The sequence below is a fragment of the Staurois parvus genome, unplaced genomic scaffold (genome assembly GCF_062004578.1).
Source record: "Staurois parvus isolate SC_StPar_1 unplaced genomic scaffold, SC_StPar_1.0 ptg003043l, whole genome shotgun sequence".
Lineage (NCBI taxonomy): Eukaryota > Metazoa > Chordata > Amphibia > Anura > Ranidae > Staurois > Staurois parvus.
The window spans coordinates 98,732-115,670 of record NW_028320839.1 but is presented as its reverse complement, the minus strand read 5'-3'; the positions used below and the strand labels follow the sequence as shown (position 1 = coordinate 115,670).

Below are 16,939 nucleotides of genomic sequence, written 5' to 3'. Positions count from 1 at the left end.
GCGTGTTGGAGGGCCTCATTTTAAGGCAAGTTTTACATAATGTGCTAGTATGTGGTGCATACTAGCAAATTATGACAGTACCTTGCAGGGGACTTTTTCTTTTTTTTTCTCTTTCTTGTGGTTTACCACTTTAAAACAACAGAGCAACTTATCACTTTGTACATGACTATTGTACCTTTTCTGAATTCAATGTATGTTCATGCATTATACCAAGCTGATAACCACATTAAACTCCTGTAAAGTGACAATGTAAATTAATTTAAAAAAATACCTGCCAGGTTACAAAAGACCAAAGACTCACCTTCTGAGCAGCGTCTTTCTTTTTTTTATCCTCTTTCTTCCTTTTCTTGTCTTCCATTAACTGTTCTTCCCTTTCTTGCTCCTTCTCTCTAAACAGGAAAATAATACCCCTTTTAATGAACAGTCCTTTACAAGTAAATACATTCTTTAGACACATCTGCATCTGAAATAACAGCTGGCAGATATGCAGTTTACTGTATTTTAACTTAAATATCAAATTACACAGCAAACCCTTTAACAGAATACCTGAAGACAGTAGATTAGTTTTAAAGGTGACCATGACCTGACCTGGCCTAACATTTTCCAGCAGGTAACAAAGGTGATGAACAATTACTTTCAAGTATTAGAAGGTATTTTCACTAGTCTTCAAGCTGACTGACTGCTGTGAATCAACAGTCAAATGTCAGTCTCTATTGCCCAATAAAATTCTGGTATTTGCCAGTTTAGTGATGAAGGTAGGGGGTTAGCATCAGGACGGGGAAGAGCTCAATCTTGACTTTTTCCAAAGTCCTATGTACAGCGTAAGCCTAGGTTCCACATGCCTCCATGCGGATTACCATGAAGACTAAGACAGAAACATGCAAGCACCACCTCAGCACTGTTGTAACTAGAAACATTTTGAAACAATGCCAGCTACTTATTACCACATCCTTGTTGCAAAAACAAAAAGCACCTGTAAAAAAAAAAAAAGATTTAAAAAAAACTCACCTGTCCTAACACAGCAGAGGGACAAGCATCAGGCAACCCAAAAGCAACAGTATTATATTGCAGCTTATCAATTGCTGGATGTGATGGCTCTATTAATTTTCTTTTTCAGGCTTTATGTCACCTAGTGATCTAGCCAGTAAATTTGTTTTTCAACAGAACAAGCTATTCTGCAAATGTATCAGTTAAGAGTGTTGAGACAAACATTTACCAATGAAAAAAGGTTCTAACAATGATCAGCTTTTATTCATTCATGTAAAACCATTAACCCTATAAGAAAAAATGCAGCCACTACATCTAAATACTGGCAAGCTGCAATATATTATATTACATTTTTAGTTTGGGGTTTAATACCACTTTAATTTGTCCTTCCATACCTTCAACATCTTTCTTATGATTTATTACAGTCTGCTAACCAAGTCGTATAAAAGTGATGTCAAAGGACATTAATATTCACATAAATGGGATGTTGTAGGATGCAAATACACAGTTAACAGCTAAGCAAAAAGACATTCCAGTGGCCACATTATCTCTAGATGAGTGACCAGAGTTCTAAAGTTTATAGTTGGCTATACATTCACTTCAGATAGCAGTTCAGAGACTTACTTTACAACTCTGTAGTAAATGATGATTAGATTTTATTACATAAATCATATCTGAAAGAGAATTGCAAATTCATGACGTGCAATATAGTGTGAAGCTGCTTTGAGAAGCTGTTTATTTGAATCATATTCTGAAAACTGCTTAAAGTGGAATTTTAGATCAAATAAAAATGTGCCAACAGGCAGGATTTTTAATGAAGAGACATGCTTTGTCTCTTCTGCATTAAAATTATCCACCTGTCTGCCTGCCCCTGTACCATGAGCTACTCATGTGCAGCTCACTGTAGAAATCTTGCCATGCGGAAGGCGATGGAACTCCTGCGCAAGTAACGTCATCCCTGCCCAGTCAATGAAGGCAGTTGGTGTTCAATACCCGGAGGATGGTCACTTGAAGATGTCAGCAGCCGTGGGGCCACATCACTGGAGCCAAGGTGAGTAGTGTGTGTGAGTGTGTGTGTATTTATTGTTTTTTTACACACACACACACGCTTCCAAGGCCACCAAATAGGGTAAAAAAAGAAAAATATACAATTACAACAGAAGGTCTAATTTTTACCTGGGTCACGGTTCAGTAATCCATACATTAAAACACCTATCAAAGAAAACAAAATTTACTTTGAGTTTTTTGTTCTAAAAGAATAATCTGCCTTTTAACAAACATGTACACACAGCTTGCAATTTGTTCTCACTTTATTGTCAGACTTTACCTCTTGGTTTGCACACTTGAATATCATCAGTGGGTTACACATTTCTCTAATCTTCATTTTAACAGATCCTGCTGCACAGGGCAGATTATGCAGGCGTAACCATACTCAAATAGCCATGCCAGACAGAATGCAGGGGCTTCCCCACTGCATTCAGCATCATCTAAGGTCATTAAGCCAAACCACAAACATACCAACGCAAGATTACACTACAGAGTACCTGATGCCATACATAATGCAAACCAGTGGTTGCAGAACAGAAAAATTGCAGTTGAACACCGACTGTGTTGATGGGGGACGCTATCCCCGCTGTGCAAACACAGCAACTACTGCAAGCGGCTATAATAGCAGCTAGCAATAATTACATGTAAAATCCAACATGCTGGTTCTTCCCAAGTAGTACAACAATTATCTTGGGTACAATCAGCCTGCCCATAGGTGGTTCGAATTTCAGCCGGTTAGAGCTTAAAAATATAAACTGATGCAACATGCAATACAAACATCCTGTATTTTGGTTTGAAATTATTGTTAGTAAAGAAACTAACTGAAATTCCCATTGAGATCTATGGAATAAAAAAAAAGCCATTTCTACATTTAACAAATGATGTTGAAAAATTGCAGTGATTCCTCTGCTTCTGTGCTTTTTAATCAGATCTGCACAGTATTGACTTTGGAAGTTTGTAGAAAAGGATAATTATATTAATTTGTGTCATTTTGAAAGTTGGCAGCTTTTGAAAAGGATGAGCAAAAATATGACAACATGGCAATAACTTTTTAGTCTGGAGTACAACTTGTTTTAATTTACCGCACTTGCTTACATTGTTGGGCTAAAAATGATACACGAGTCCCTTAAAGTGGTAGTAAAGTCTACTGCCCCCTTTTGGTTTTTTTTTTGGTCTCTCCTGCAGTGTTATGCCGTAATGTGCTAGTATGCATATTGGCACATTATGGCAGGCTTGCCTTTAAAACTGAGTGCTACAGCGCTGCACTCTCACTGCTCTTGGGGCTGCCATCTTTGCTCATCTTTCCTCTGGGTTCATGCTCTCCAGCCGCTTACATGCATACAGAAGCACGGTGTCCTGTATTCATGGTATGTTCAGTGTCTTCGTCAGCCATTGCTGAATATCCATGGCCTGTGTACTGTACTCCAAGATAAGGAATTAACAGGCAAATCAAAATTACTTTTGTTCCAATTGTACAGGACACAGTGTTTATATTCACAGACCCTGTGATGATGTCCCCAAGCAAGGAATAAAATGGGTGGGCAACAACGAGGCAAATAGAACTATACACAGGACAAGTACAACAACAAGGGTCAACAAGACCCGAACACATAGTGGAACTGCATAAACCTTGTGGCTGAAAGCTACATCCACAGAATATTGAACTTTCTGATAGAAACTGCAGCTTTGAGGCGGACAGAAAGCTCTGACAATGTACAAACCGTGAAGAACAATCTCATTTGGGTGATTTGAAGTAGGGCACAAAGAAAGGACAAGGTCTTCACGGAGTTGGAAAGCCAATACTACCTTTCAAAAGGATGGTCATGGACGCAAGACTACTTTGCCCTTGTGAAGAATGAGGAATGGCTTCTTACATACCAGAGTCACTAATTCATACACACATTTAAACAATAGGAGGAGCAGAGAAGTCTGGATCAAACAGCCTTTTTACACAATGCAGAAGATTAACCCCTTAGGCTTCACAGTGAGAACAAGCATGCTTTACTGCATATACAGACTGATTTTACTGTTGTGGGTTCAGTAACTCTTTAAGGCCAAACTCTGGTCAAGTGCCTATTTGTAGGAAGGCCAGAATGCAAGGCACAGTGTAATCTCAGGGATAGAAATGCCTGAGTTCAAGCCAGACAAAGCAGAAATTCCAGAGATGATAGCAGATATTTCTGGATGTGGCATTGCTTGCTTCTGTCACCATGGAAATATTGGACTCTGAGAGCACTCTGTCCCTCGAAACCTGGGCTTCAATCATGCCATTAAAGCCAGTGACAGAAAATCAAGATAAAACGGGGGCCCTGAGACAACAGGTCTGGCCTATATGGTTGCAGTTAGGAATCATTCCCTAGAAGCCGGAGTATGTCTGTACAACATTCCAGTATGGTGCACTGAGAATCATCGGTTTCATGTCTTGCTTTATTTTTCAATGTAAAATTGAGAAGCAGAGGAAAGGCATAGATTAGCCTGAACTGAGTCTATGAAAATGTAAGAGCATCCAGTTTAGCCAGTGAAAGAGGACCCTTGGCCCTGGCCACAAACAGAGGTAACGTATTGTTGAACCTAGAGACCAGGATATCGCCTTGGTCCCCCAAATTCTGACATATCAACTTGAAGATGATGGGGTTAAAAGCCTTTGATCCAGAGTGATAAGCAAGGTAATCTGCCTTCCACTTGTCCACTCTTGGGATGAAGAGAACAGAGCTCACTGGACAGTCTTTTCCTTCGATTAGATGATCAGACTTGCTTCTTTCAAGGCTGTGTGAATCCTGGAGCCCCCTTAGTCAGTGATGAAGGCCACAGCTGTGTTGTTTTTCAATTGCACCCTGATCGGGAGGCCCTGCAGAAGGGGAGTGCAGTGTTGCAGAGCCATGTTCATCACTCTGAGCTCCTAAAAGTTGACATGGACCTTGGCTCCCTCTAGAAATCATGTTCCCTGTGAGAGATTGGAATACTCCTCCTCAGTCTGAGAGACCGGCATTGGTTATCACCAGTAGTATAGTAGAAACAACTTCCCAATTACCAAGACCGGATTGTAAAACCTCCAAGCTAGAGAGTTCCTTGCTTGGCTGGATAGGAACATATGCATGTCAAGAGAGTGACATGTTCGTTATATGCCAACAAGATGTAGTGTTAGGGGGGGGGCTTTGAATGCAACTGGGCAAATGGAAATGTCTCTGAGGCCACCATGAAGCCAAGACTTCAAAAGGGAAGCTTCTTTGATCTCAAGGCCTGAGAGATCTGTGAGAGACCAGTTTATTTTCTGGAATACTTTTCCTTAGACTCATGAATGTAGCCCAAGTACTCCAGGGTGCAGGGATGGTTGGAGAGACATTTTTTTGAAATTGGATTACCCAACTGAAAACATGAAGTATTTGTATAGTCCTATGGAGGTTAGCAGATAGATGGAAGGTAGAGGAGTTCTTCAGAAGAAGGTTGCCTAGATTCCCTCTGACCTGAATGCCCTGAGTCCTCAAAAGGGGAAGAAGGGGTGCAAATACGTTTGTGCATACTCAGGGAGCAGAAGATAGACCAAATGGCAGTGTGAAACCTGGAAAGGTTTGTTTCCTACTGCAAAGCACTGTGGAGTTGGGCAATTGGGAATATGAAGATAGGAATAAGCCATAGTCTCGGAGGACATTAATAAAGGTACTCATTTAGGGATTTTGGGTCCAGGATAGGACAAACATTTGATGGGTTTTGGTACTGTGAACAAGTCTGAATAGAAGCCTTTGAAAGTGTCCTCCAGAAGTACTAAGAAGACTACTTCCTGGGTGAAGAGGTGGTTCAAGGCATTCTGCAAATATGACCTTGAATAGGTTTTGTATGACCTGAAAGAAGAAAGCCGTGAAGGGGAAAGTTTGAAACTCTATTTTGTACCTCTCTCAAACTACTGACTGAATTTACAGCTCTGGGACATCTGTGACCCAGAGAATGGCAAACTATAGCAAATGTCTCCCCATTCTTAGGCATGACAGCGTTCTGTCATTGTGAAGAGTTTTTAAAGGTAGACTTGGTGGATTTTGTGTTACAAGTCTTGTTCTGAAAGGAAGGGCTGAATTTTGGCTTAGCAGCTGAAGCCCATGTAGAATAGTGAGTTCAGTACATTTTGAAGAGGAAGAATCTGCTGAAGAAGGGGATTTTGGAACCTTCTGGTGTAGAAGAAGGACCGTTCCTCCAGTGACTTTTTTAATGAATTTGTCAAGTGCCTCACCAAAGAGGGGGCCTCATTCAAAGGGAATATGTATGCGGCATCTTACAAACCGCTTCAGTAGAGTTGGCTTTGAGTCAAAAAGATTCTGCGAAAGTGAACAGAAATCGGAGCCATTCTGAAGATTTGTCATTGCTTGTTCTAGTGTATCCATGCAAAAATAAAAAGCAGAAGGTAATTGCTCAGCCAAGGGTAGCCATGGAGTACAGGATTGTGTGTGTTGTTCATTGATCTAGTCCAGTGGTGGGCAACCTTTTTTTTCAACTGAGCCAAATCTCGCCAAAACCACGATTGAAATTTATTTTGAGAGCCACATTTTTAAAACTGAAAATACATCTCCCATATAGTAATTCATCCCCCATAGTAATTCATCCCCCATAGAGTAATTCATCACCCATAGAGTAATTCATCCCCCATAGCAATTCATCCCCCATATAGTAATTCATCCCCCATATAGTAATTCATCCCCCATATAGTAATTCATCCCCCCATAGTAATTCATCCCCCATAGTAATTCATCCCCCATATAGTAATTCATCCCCCATATAGTAATTCATCCCCCATATAGTAATTCATCCCCCATAGTAATTCATCCCCCATAGTAATTCATCCCCCATATAGTAATTCATCCCCCATAGTAATTCATCCCCCATATAGTAATTCATCCCCCATAGTAATTCATCCCCCATAGTAATTCATCCCCCATAGTAATTCATCCCCCATATAGTAATTCATCCCCCATGTAGTAATTCATCTTCCATATAGTAATTCATCCCCCATATAGTAAGTCCCCCATATAGTAAGTCCCCCATATAGTAAGTCCCCCATATAGTAAGTCCCCCATATAGTAAGTCCCCCATATAGTAAGTCCCCCCCCATATAGTAATTCATCCCCCATATAGTAAGTCCCCCCTGTGTCAATTCACTTACCTTTGCTCCGCGCGTTCCTCTCGTCGTGCTTCCCGCGCCGTTCTGGTCTTCAGGGCGGACTGTGAGAGGAGAGGAGTTCGTCACGCTGCCCCGCCTACATCCTGGCTGCCCCGCCTACATCCTGACAGCTGCAGAGTCCTGACTTTTGGGGAGGCCGCCCGAGAGGAGGGAGGGGAGCGGGCGGCCGTCCGAGAGGAGGGAGGGGAGGGGAGGTGAGGTGAGGGGGCGGCCGCCCGGCACACGCCCGTCCGAGAGGATGGAGGGGAGGGAGGGGAGGGGAGGGAGGGGAGGGAGGGGAGAGGAGGGAGGGGAGCGGGCGCCCGGCACACAGAAGAGCCGCATTTAAGCTTGTAAAGAGCCGCATGTGGCTCGCGAGCCGCGGCTTGCCGACCACTGATCTAGTCCAACTATCTGTGGTTTGACAAATAAAAACTGCAGCAATAGTTGGTTGCAGAGCTGGGCCTGCAAGAGCAAAAACCTTTTAAAGTGATATTAAGCCAAAAAGCAAACCCATAATTCAGCTTGTCATTTCTTAGATGTAGCTTAGATGCATTAGCTTCCTTTATTTTCACCTGGTGAGCTGGCTGGTAAGTCTCAACAGAACAAGCTGTTCAGATGCAGCAGTTCGAGGGTTGAAACAAACCATTTGACCACCGACAACGGTGTTTAGGTCAGCTTTTTGCTTACAATAGTCAGCAAGCGTTTGCTGTAACTGCTTAAAAGGGTTTAGCTAAAGTTTGGCTTCAGTTTGTTAGTGCTTCTAAATCTGCTAGTACGTCTAATGCCTCTTGCACATCGTACTGATGTTTTATTGCATTTCTGAACCTAATTTCAAGAATTTTTTGTTTGCACATATTCGCATGCACAGCGATGCAAATTACTGACCAGAAGCCCGATTTTTTTCTTTTTTACTCAATAATAAACAGCACTTCTTACAGGCATATTGTAAACAATGGGCTGCATTTTAGATCAGAAAAAAAAAATGATGTGCTGACCTTTTCAAGTGTGAAAGAGACCTAACAATACCCTCCCCCCAGTTTAACAATTCTGCTTTCCAAAGATGTGTTTTGTGACGGGCAGTCTAATACAGGAGGGGTTTTACTGGCCAGATAAAAAAAAAAAATATTATGCAGCCACCACATCTAAGGATCAGCAAGTAGCAATACACTTATTTTGTGAACTTTTTTCACTGCATAGAGCTCAACAACGATTCTGGGAGGAGTTAAGATATTTTCAGAACTGACCCAATTGTCACAGATTGCCTACTCTACATGTTCATAAATGGGGAATGTCTTTTTAGACTTATCAAGTCTCTTAGTACCTAAAGGGGCATGGCATGATGGAGACTCAAGTGCGACAATGTCCAGGCTTTTACGCACAGCAGAGATGAGCATATCAACATTGGCAAGCACATTGCATGAAGCCACAGCATCAGATGCATACAAGACTGGGAGTGAGAAATCTTTCATGGTCTCCTCCAACACCACTTCCACGCCCTTTTCATTCAACTCAGTCTACATCTTCTAGAGCAGGCATATTGGGATCCGACTGATGTCTGTTTTAAAGCAGTTAGCTGTCCAAGGAATTGTCACATAGTTGCAGAAAATCTGCCTTAGTCAGAAGAGCCGTGTTTCTCTACAGAGAGCTTGAATCGGATGCAGAGACCGTGTTAAAATAGGAAACAATAAAAGGAGCTAGCAACACAGTGATCTGCAGTTTACTTTTTATTGATATTCGCATGCTGCTATGAGTAAGGCCCGCAGAGGCTAAAACGCGTCAGTATCCATTCCCTGGATTTTATACCCCTTTCGTGTTTAACTTCAATTTCAATAAATAATTGACTGCTGCTCACAGTGTTGCCAGGTCCTTTGGTAGTTTGATATGGAATTGGCTTGTTGAGGCTGAGAGAGGGGCACCGATGTGATGCTTTACCTCGAACTGGATTTGTGGGGTCACAGCACTGTCAATTTTGTTTTATGTTAGTGTTAAAATAGGGTCCTGCTCTGGTGCAAGGGAAGCATCATCACTCTGAGGGTTTAGTAGGCCTTCAGCAGAGCGAATATTAGCCTGAAATTTTTCCCCAGTTCCCTTGTACCTGGTTTCTGCCATTGCTGTCCCTGAGAACAGCACAAGGGAATACTTTCACTGAGTAGAGTGTGGAAATGGGGTAAGCGTGCCTGAAGAGAACAGGGTAAACTGAGTGGGGAGCATCCTGTAGTGAAGCCCTGGTCACTACAGAGCTTGAGGAATCACCAGGGTACCTTATAAAGGAACTTTAGGTGGAAGTGGTGGTGTTTCACTTATGGTGTGATGTAACATGGTTATCGACCTGAGACCAAGCACTGAGTGGTTGAATTTTAGCACTAAGGTGTATGTTTATTAATCAGAGATAATTTATCTCATTTCAGTTCTCTGCAGATCTCAGGGAAAAATCTTCTCCCCTGTCCCCGTTTATGAAGCGGAGAACATTTGTTCTCAGAAGGAGAAGAGAGATGTTTTTCCTCTGAGAACAGCTGAGATCTGTGTAGAAGGGGGAAGGGCTGCATGTGATCTTGTGAAATTGTGTAATTACAGATCACCTGAGTTTAACCACTTATACCCTCTTCCTGCCCAGGCCAATTTTCAGCTTTCAGTGCTATCATACTTTGAATGACAATTGCGCGATCATGCAACACTGTACCCATATGAAATTTTTAGCATTTTTTTGAGACAGAGGTTTATTTTGGTGGTATTTATCACCTCTGGGTTTTTTATTTTTTCTTAAACCAAAAAGCACTGAACATTTTGGGGAAAAAAAAAACGCTTTTTTTTTAACTTTTTGTTATAAAATTTTGTAAATAAGTGATTTTTCTCCTTCACTGATGTGCGCTAATGAGGCTGCAGTGATGGGCACTGATAGGCTGCACTGATTGGCAGCACTGACTGGCATTAATGGGTGACACTGACTGGCACTGATGGGTGACACTGAAAGGCAACTCAGATGAGCACTGATATGTGGCATTGATGTGCACTGGTGGGCACTGATATGTGGCATTGATGTGGCACTGGCAGGTAGCATGGATGAGCACTGACAGCTGGCACTGATGGACACTGACAGGTGGCACTGCTGGGGCTACACAAATCATTAGGGCACACTGATCATCAGTGTAGATGTCCCCTCTGAGGGATGCCGATTACTGGCTCTCCTCTCGAGCTGTCAGTGAAACCAAAGTTAAAAAGACCATTACATGAAAATAATAAGCACTTACCACCTGTATTTTTTTATGTATGTTTTGGCACATTCTTTAAAGGTGTATTTTGACTTTTTTATTGGGCATTTTAGCATTATTTACGTTCATTTTGCCGCTTTTTAACATGCTGTATTTTTTTAACACGCATTTTGATGTGGGTTTTTTTATGTGCATTTTGGCACTTTTCTAAACACACATTTACGCTAGGTTCACAGAGTTTTGCAGAAACGCAGTACAGTCCATTTAAGATGATTTCCTATGGGACATGTTCACACCTGTGCATTTTCACCTGGTGCGTTTTTCGGAAAGGGCTAGGGACTTTTTTTGAATGCGAAAAGTAGCATTTTTGGTTCTATAAACTTCAATGGAAACCTTGCATGTATTGCCCTATTTCTGATGCGTTTAAAATCTGTCTAGCAACAAGAATAATAAAAGAAATTAAAAAAAAAAAAAAACCCTGCAAAATGCATCAAAAACTCAGCAATAGCGCTAGTGCAAAAACACAACGCAAAACAATGCAGAAACAGCTCAAACACAACAGGTGTGTCCTGTAATGAGAAGTGAAGAAAATGTTCTCTGCTCCTCACCTCAGCTTCATAAACTGGCACACCTGAAAGATCAGCTGTGATCCTTATGCAGGCCATAGACGGGTTGATTATCGGCCGAATTTTCCGAATTTTCCGCACGAAAAATCGGTTAATAATCACGCCGTTAGTGGGGCCAGCACGTCGGCCATTTTTCGCGGATCTCCTCATTTATATAGGTCATGTTGGAAAATCCGCAAAAAATGTCCGTTTTTTGTGGACATGGATGGCAGCATCAGCAACGGGGCCGACCGCTTTTCCGTTTATCGACTGAAAATTCGGCCGATAAACGGCTCGTCTATGGCCTGCCTTAGGATCTCAGCTTTTCTCTCCTTCTTAAAACGGACACCCAAGTTTGGAAATTTTTTTCCCATGTGTGACTGGCTGCAGAGTTAGGTGAAAACCCAATTTCCTGCAGTCCTGACACTACTATAAGTGCTAGACTTTTGGCACTGTAAAATAGTCAAGAGCAGCATCTCTCTCGATTTCCATCTTGACAATGTCATGTATTCTACTCATAGAATACAAGGTGTCCTGTGACTGGAAAAGGGGAGATGCTGACATTCATCTGTCCCATTTCATCCCTGGTCTGATCAATTGTAGCATAACAAGGCTAGTGTTGGGGCTGGTACTTTGGTGAACACTCTGGGTGAAGAAGGAAGACCAAATGTTAGGGCCAGGAAGAAAGTTTAGGATGTGTTGGAAAGTTTGGGATGTGTTGGAAAGTTTGGGATATGCAAGCACACATGCCTAATGTACACATGAGCTAGAACATCTCCCTGGAGGGAAGCTCTGAAGTACCTGGTGAATTCCATGGGAAAAAATGCACCTGAATAAAGACAATTAGAGCCCTCAGATCCAAGATGGAGCTAATACCCCAGCAAAGCAGAATAGATACTATAAAGCAGAGGAGAGGCAGAGAGCCAAACTCTAGCTTCTACCCCTGGGAACCAGAAGTCTTACTTAGGCATCCAAGATTCTTTCTAACCAGGTACAGTGCTGTGAAAAAGTATTTTCCCCTTTCCCCTATTTTTGCATCTGTCACACTTAAATGATTCAGATCAAACAAATTACACAAAGATAACCCGTGTAAACAAAAAAATGCAGTTTTTAAATAATGATTTGATTTACTAAGGGAAAAGTGATGTATAAACCCGCATGGCCCTATGTGCAAAAGTAATTTCCCCCTTAACCACTTGCCTACCAGGCACTTATACCCCCTTATTTACCAGGCCAATTTTCAGCTTTCAGCGCTGCCGCACTTTGATTGACAATTGCGCGGTCATGCAACATTGTACCCACATGAAATTTTGATAATTTTTTTCTCACAAATAGAGCTTTCTTTTGGTGGTATTTAATCGCCACTGGGCACTTTACTTTTTGCGCTATAAATAAAAAAAAGTGCAAAAAATTTGAAAAAAAAGTTTCTTTGTTTCTATTATAAAATTTTTCAAACGGGTATTTTTTCTCCTTCACTGATGTGCGTTGATGAGGCAGCACTGATGGGCACTGATAGGCAGCACTAAAGGGCACTGATAGGCAGTACTAATGAGGTGTCACGGATAGGCGGCACTAATATGCAGCACTGATAGGTGGCACTGATGATGGGTACTGATAGACGGCACTGACTGGCGGCACTGACTGCCACAACCCCTGGGCACTGACTGGCAGCACTGCTGGGCGGCACTGGTGGGTGGGCACAGGTGGGTGGCACTGGTGGGCACAGGTAGGTGGCACTTCTGGGCACAGGTAGGTGGCAATTCTGGGCACAGGTGTGTGACACTGCAGAGTGGCACAGGTGGGAGCACTGCTGGGCGGAGCTAGTGGGCGCACTGGTGGGCACAGGTGGACGGAATTTGCGGGTGGCACTGCTGGGCACCGATCATCAGTGCCCTGATGATCGGTGCCGATCCCCGCTCTGACAACTGCCGGTTCTCGGCAGTACTTTCCTCACGATCTGACAGCGTGAGGAAAGTGCAGCCGAGAACCGGCACTTGCATTTCCCTCTGATCAGCGTGTCATTGGACACCGCTGATCACGTGGTAAAAGGCCGCTGTGATTGGCCTTTTACCACATCACGTGATCAGCTGTGTCCGTAGGACACAGCGATCACGGAGATCGCCAGGTGCACGCCCCCTGGGGCGCGCAGGAGAGCGCGTTCTGGGAGGACGTCATATGACGTCCACTCAGAACTGGCCGGCCGCAGTGCAGCCGTCATTTGGCTATCTGCGGTCGGCAGGTAGTTAACCTAATAACTGGTTGTGCCACCCTTGGCAATTAAGTGTTTGCAATAATTGTGGAGGAATTTTGGCCCACTCTTCTTTGCAGGATTGTTTTAATTCAGCCACATTGGAGGGTTTTCCAGCATGAACAGCCTTTTTAAGGTCATGCCACAGCATCTTAATCAGATTTAGGTCCGGACTTTGACTAGGCCACTTCCAAACCTTAATTTTGATTTTTTTTTTTTTTTCCCCAGAGATGGCCTTGCTGATGTGTTTCGGACCATTATCCTGCTGCGTAACACAAGTGCGCTTGAACTTGAAGTCTCAAACTGATGGCAGGACATTCTCTTTCAGGATTTTCTGGTAGAGCGCAGAATTCATGGTTCCATCAATTATGGCAAGTGATCCAGGTCCTGATGCTGCAAAACAGCCCCAGACCATCACACTACCACCACGTTTGACTGTTAGTATGATGTTCTTTTTATGAAATTCTGTGTTCCTTTTATGCCAGATGTAACAGGATGCATACCTTCCAAAAAGGTAAACTTTAGTCTCATCAGTCCACAGAATATTTGCCCATAAGTCTTGGGGATAGTCAAGATGTTTTTTGGCAAATGTGAGACCAGCCTTTGTGTTTTTTTGGTCAGCAGTGGCTTTTGCCTTGGAACTCTCCCATGGATACCATTTTTGCCCAGTCTCTTTTTGTTGAATCATGAACACACACCTTAACTGAGGCAAGTGAGGCCTGCAGTTCTTTAGATGTTACCTCCTGGATGAGTCATTGTGCTTTTGGAGTCATTTTGGCAGATTGGCCAAAACCACTGTTCCAAGATCTCTCTATTTGTGAATAATTGGTTCTCACCCTGGTTCGCTGGAGTTCCAAAGCTGACTAAATCATGTCAATTACAATGACTGATTTCTCATCGGTTCTTAAATTTCTTTAGATCGCAGCATGTGTTGGTTTTTGGGATCTTGTAGTGTGCTTCACTTTGTCAGACAGTTTCTATTTAAGTGATTTCTTGATTCAACAGGTCTGGCAGTAAACAAGCTTGGTGTGGCAAGTGAAATTTAACTCCACTTTTCAAATAGCTCATTTATGATATAAGGGGGGGGGGGGGTTGAGGCATTTACTTTTTCACATAGGGCCAGGCAGGTTTGAACAGCTTTTTTCCCTTAATAAATGAAATCATTTAAAAACTGCATTTTGTATTTATTTGGGGTTATCTTTGTGTGATAATACAATTTATTTTATATGATATTGGTATAAACCTCCTGCGCTCCTAACTAAAAGAATACAGATATAAAGAGAAAAAAGGCACTGCTAACACCTAATCATATACCTAATTATCTATGGACAAAAAATTAAAAATAATGTAGCGCTACCTAAAATATACAGTGGGGATCGAAAGTTTGGGCACCCCAGCTAAAAATTTGTATTAATGTGCATAAAGAAGCCAAGGAAAGATGGAAAAATCTCCAAAAGGCATCAAATTACAGATTAGACATTCTTATAATATGTCAACAAAAGTTAGATTTTATTTCCATCATTTACACTTTCACAATAACAGAAAACAAAAAAATGGCGTCTGCAAAAGTTTGGGCACCCTGCAGAGTTAATATCTTGTACTGCCCCCTTTGGCAAGTATCACAGCTTGTAAACGCTTTTTGTAGCCAGCCAAGAGTCTTTCAATTCTTGTTTGAGGTATCTTTGCCCATTCTTCCTTACAAAAGTCTTCCAGTTCTTTGAGATTTCTGGGCTGTCTGTCACGCACTGCTCTTTTAAGGTCTATCCATAGATTTTCAATTATGTTGAGGTCAGAAGATTGTGAAGGCCATGGCAAAACCTTCAGTTTACGCCTCTTGATGTAATCCCCCATGGATTGAGGTGTGTTTAGGATCATTATCCATTTGTAGAAGCCATCCTCTCTTTAACTTCAGCTTTTTCACAGATGGCATCAAGTTACCATCCAAAATTTGCTGAAATTTTATTGAATCCATTTTTCCTTCTACTCGTGAGATGTTCCCTGTGCCACTGGCTGCAACACAACCCCAAAGCATGATTGATCCAACCCCATGCTTAACAGTTGGACAGAGGTTCTTTTCATTAAATTCTGTGCCCCTTCTTCTCCAAACGTACCTTTGCTCATTCCGGCCAAAAAGTTCAATTTTAACCTCATCGGTCCACAGAACTTGTTTCCAAAATGCATCAGGCTTGTCTATATGTTCATTTGCAAAGTTCAAACGATGATTTTTGTGGTGAGGACGTAGAAGAGGTTTTCTTCTGATGACTCTTCCATGAAGACCATATTTGTACAAGTATCTCTTTATAGTGGAATAGTGTACCACAACTCGTGTCTGCCAGATCTTTCTGGAGGGATCGTGCAGTCAAACGTGGATTTTGAATTGTTTTTCTCACAATCCTGCGAGCTGTTCTGTCTTATATTTTTCTTGGTCTTCCAGATCTTGCTTTAACTTCCACTGTTCCTGATGACTGCCATTTCTTAATTAATTCCGAACAGAGGATATTGACATCTGAAAACGCTTTGCTATCTTCTTATAGCCTTCTCCAGCTTTGTGAACGTCAACTATTTTCAGTTTCAGTTTTCTAGACAACTGCTTAGAAGAACCCATGGTGCTGATTGTTGGGGCAAGGTCAGATGAGTCTGGGCATTTAAAACCTTTGAGATTGACATTACCTGGTCTTCCCAGACGATGATTGAGAACAATCCATGACACCGGCAGGTCTCAGCTTTGCAAAGGGGGCAGTGCATGCTATAAATTCTGCAGGGTGCCCAAACTTTTGCAGATGCCATTTTTTTGTTTTCTGTTCTTTTGAAAGTGTAAATGATGGAAATAAAATCTAACTTTTGTTGACATATTATAAGAATGTCTAATCTGTAATTTGATGCCTTTTGGAGATTTTTCCATCTTTCCTTGGCTTCTTTATGCACATTAATACAAATTTTTAGATGGGGTGCCCAAACTTTCGATCCCCACTGTAGCACCATCAATTTACGCAGCACTGTATGTATACATTCACATCAGTCCCTGCCATCAAGGAGCTTATTTTTTAATACAATAAATTGAAGCCAACGCCAGCTCAGACTTTATCCCAAAATAAAAAAAAAAAAAAAAAACCCCAGCTGTAACGGATTTAAAAGTTTTACATGAATACAAAAAAGCTGATGATTTTAACCAACCCTGCCAGTGGTAAAGGGAATGTCTCACCCATGTAAACTGATATATTCTGCTGGAGAGCTTGACCTTCTGAAAAATAGAGTTGCTGGCTGAATCACTAGATCAAACTAGAGGAAAGAAAGCCTAAAAAGGAAACTACTGCAGCTTACCAATTCTGAGATGTGATGGCTGTAATATAATAAATGTTTGCTTTTGGATTTAATACTGCTTTCAGTTCAACAGTTGACTCATCTACACATGGATAGCAACAAGTTTGAGTTTAGCCTGCCTCATTACGGTCTCAAATCTCAAGATCTAGTCCACGATGTTATGACAGTTATTAGGTTCATGTCATGAAAACTTCACGTGAAATTAAAATAAAAAAACCCCCCCAAAAAAAAGGAAAAAAAAAAAAAACACAAATCACTAAGATATGGAGCGTACAAGGTTTTCTTTTTTCTGTAAAGTCTTACCATTGTTATCAGGCCTATTTTTGTCCTGTGCATGGTCCCTATTGATGCATCTCACTGATACTTGTGCAGC

At 41.8% G+C, this 16,939-nt stretch overlaps 1 long non-coding RNA gene across 1 annotated transcript in view; it reads right to left on the bottom strand.

Annotated features, from left to right (window-relative positions):
- Window positions 1–299: 299 nt before the first annotated feature.
- Window positions 300–16,939, bottom strand: part of LOC149428679 (uncharacterized) — a 78,678-nt gene continuing 62,038 nt past the window's right edge. Inside the window, exon 3 of the long non-coding RNA XR_016310695.1 lies at window positions 300–389. This is a non-coding gene — a long non-coding RNA (uncharacterized LOC149428679). The remainder of the gene's footprint in view (window positions 390–16,939) is intronic.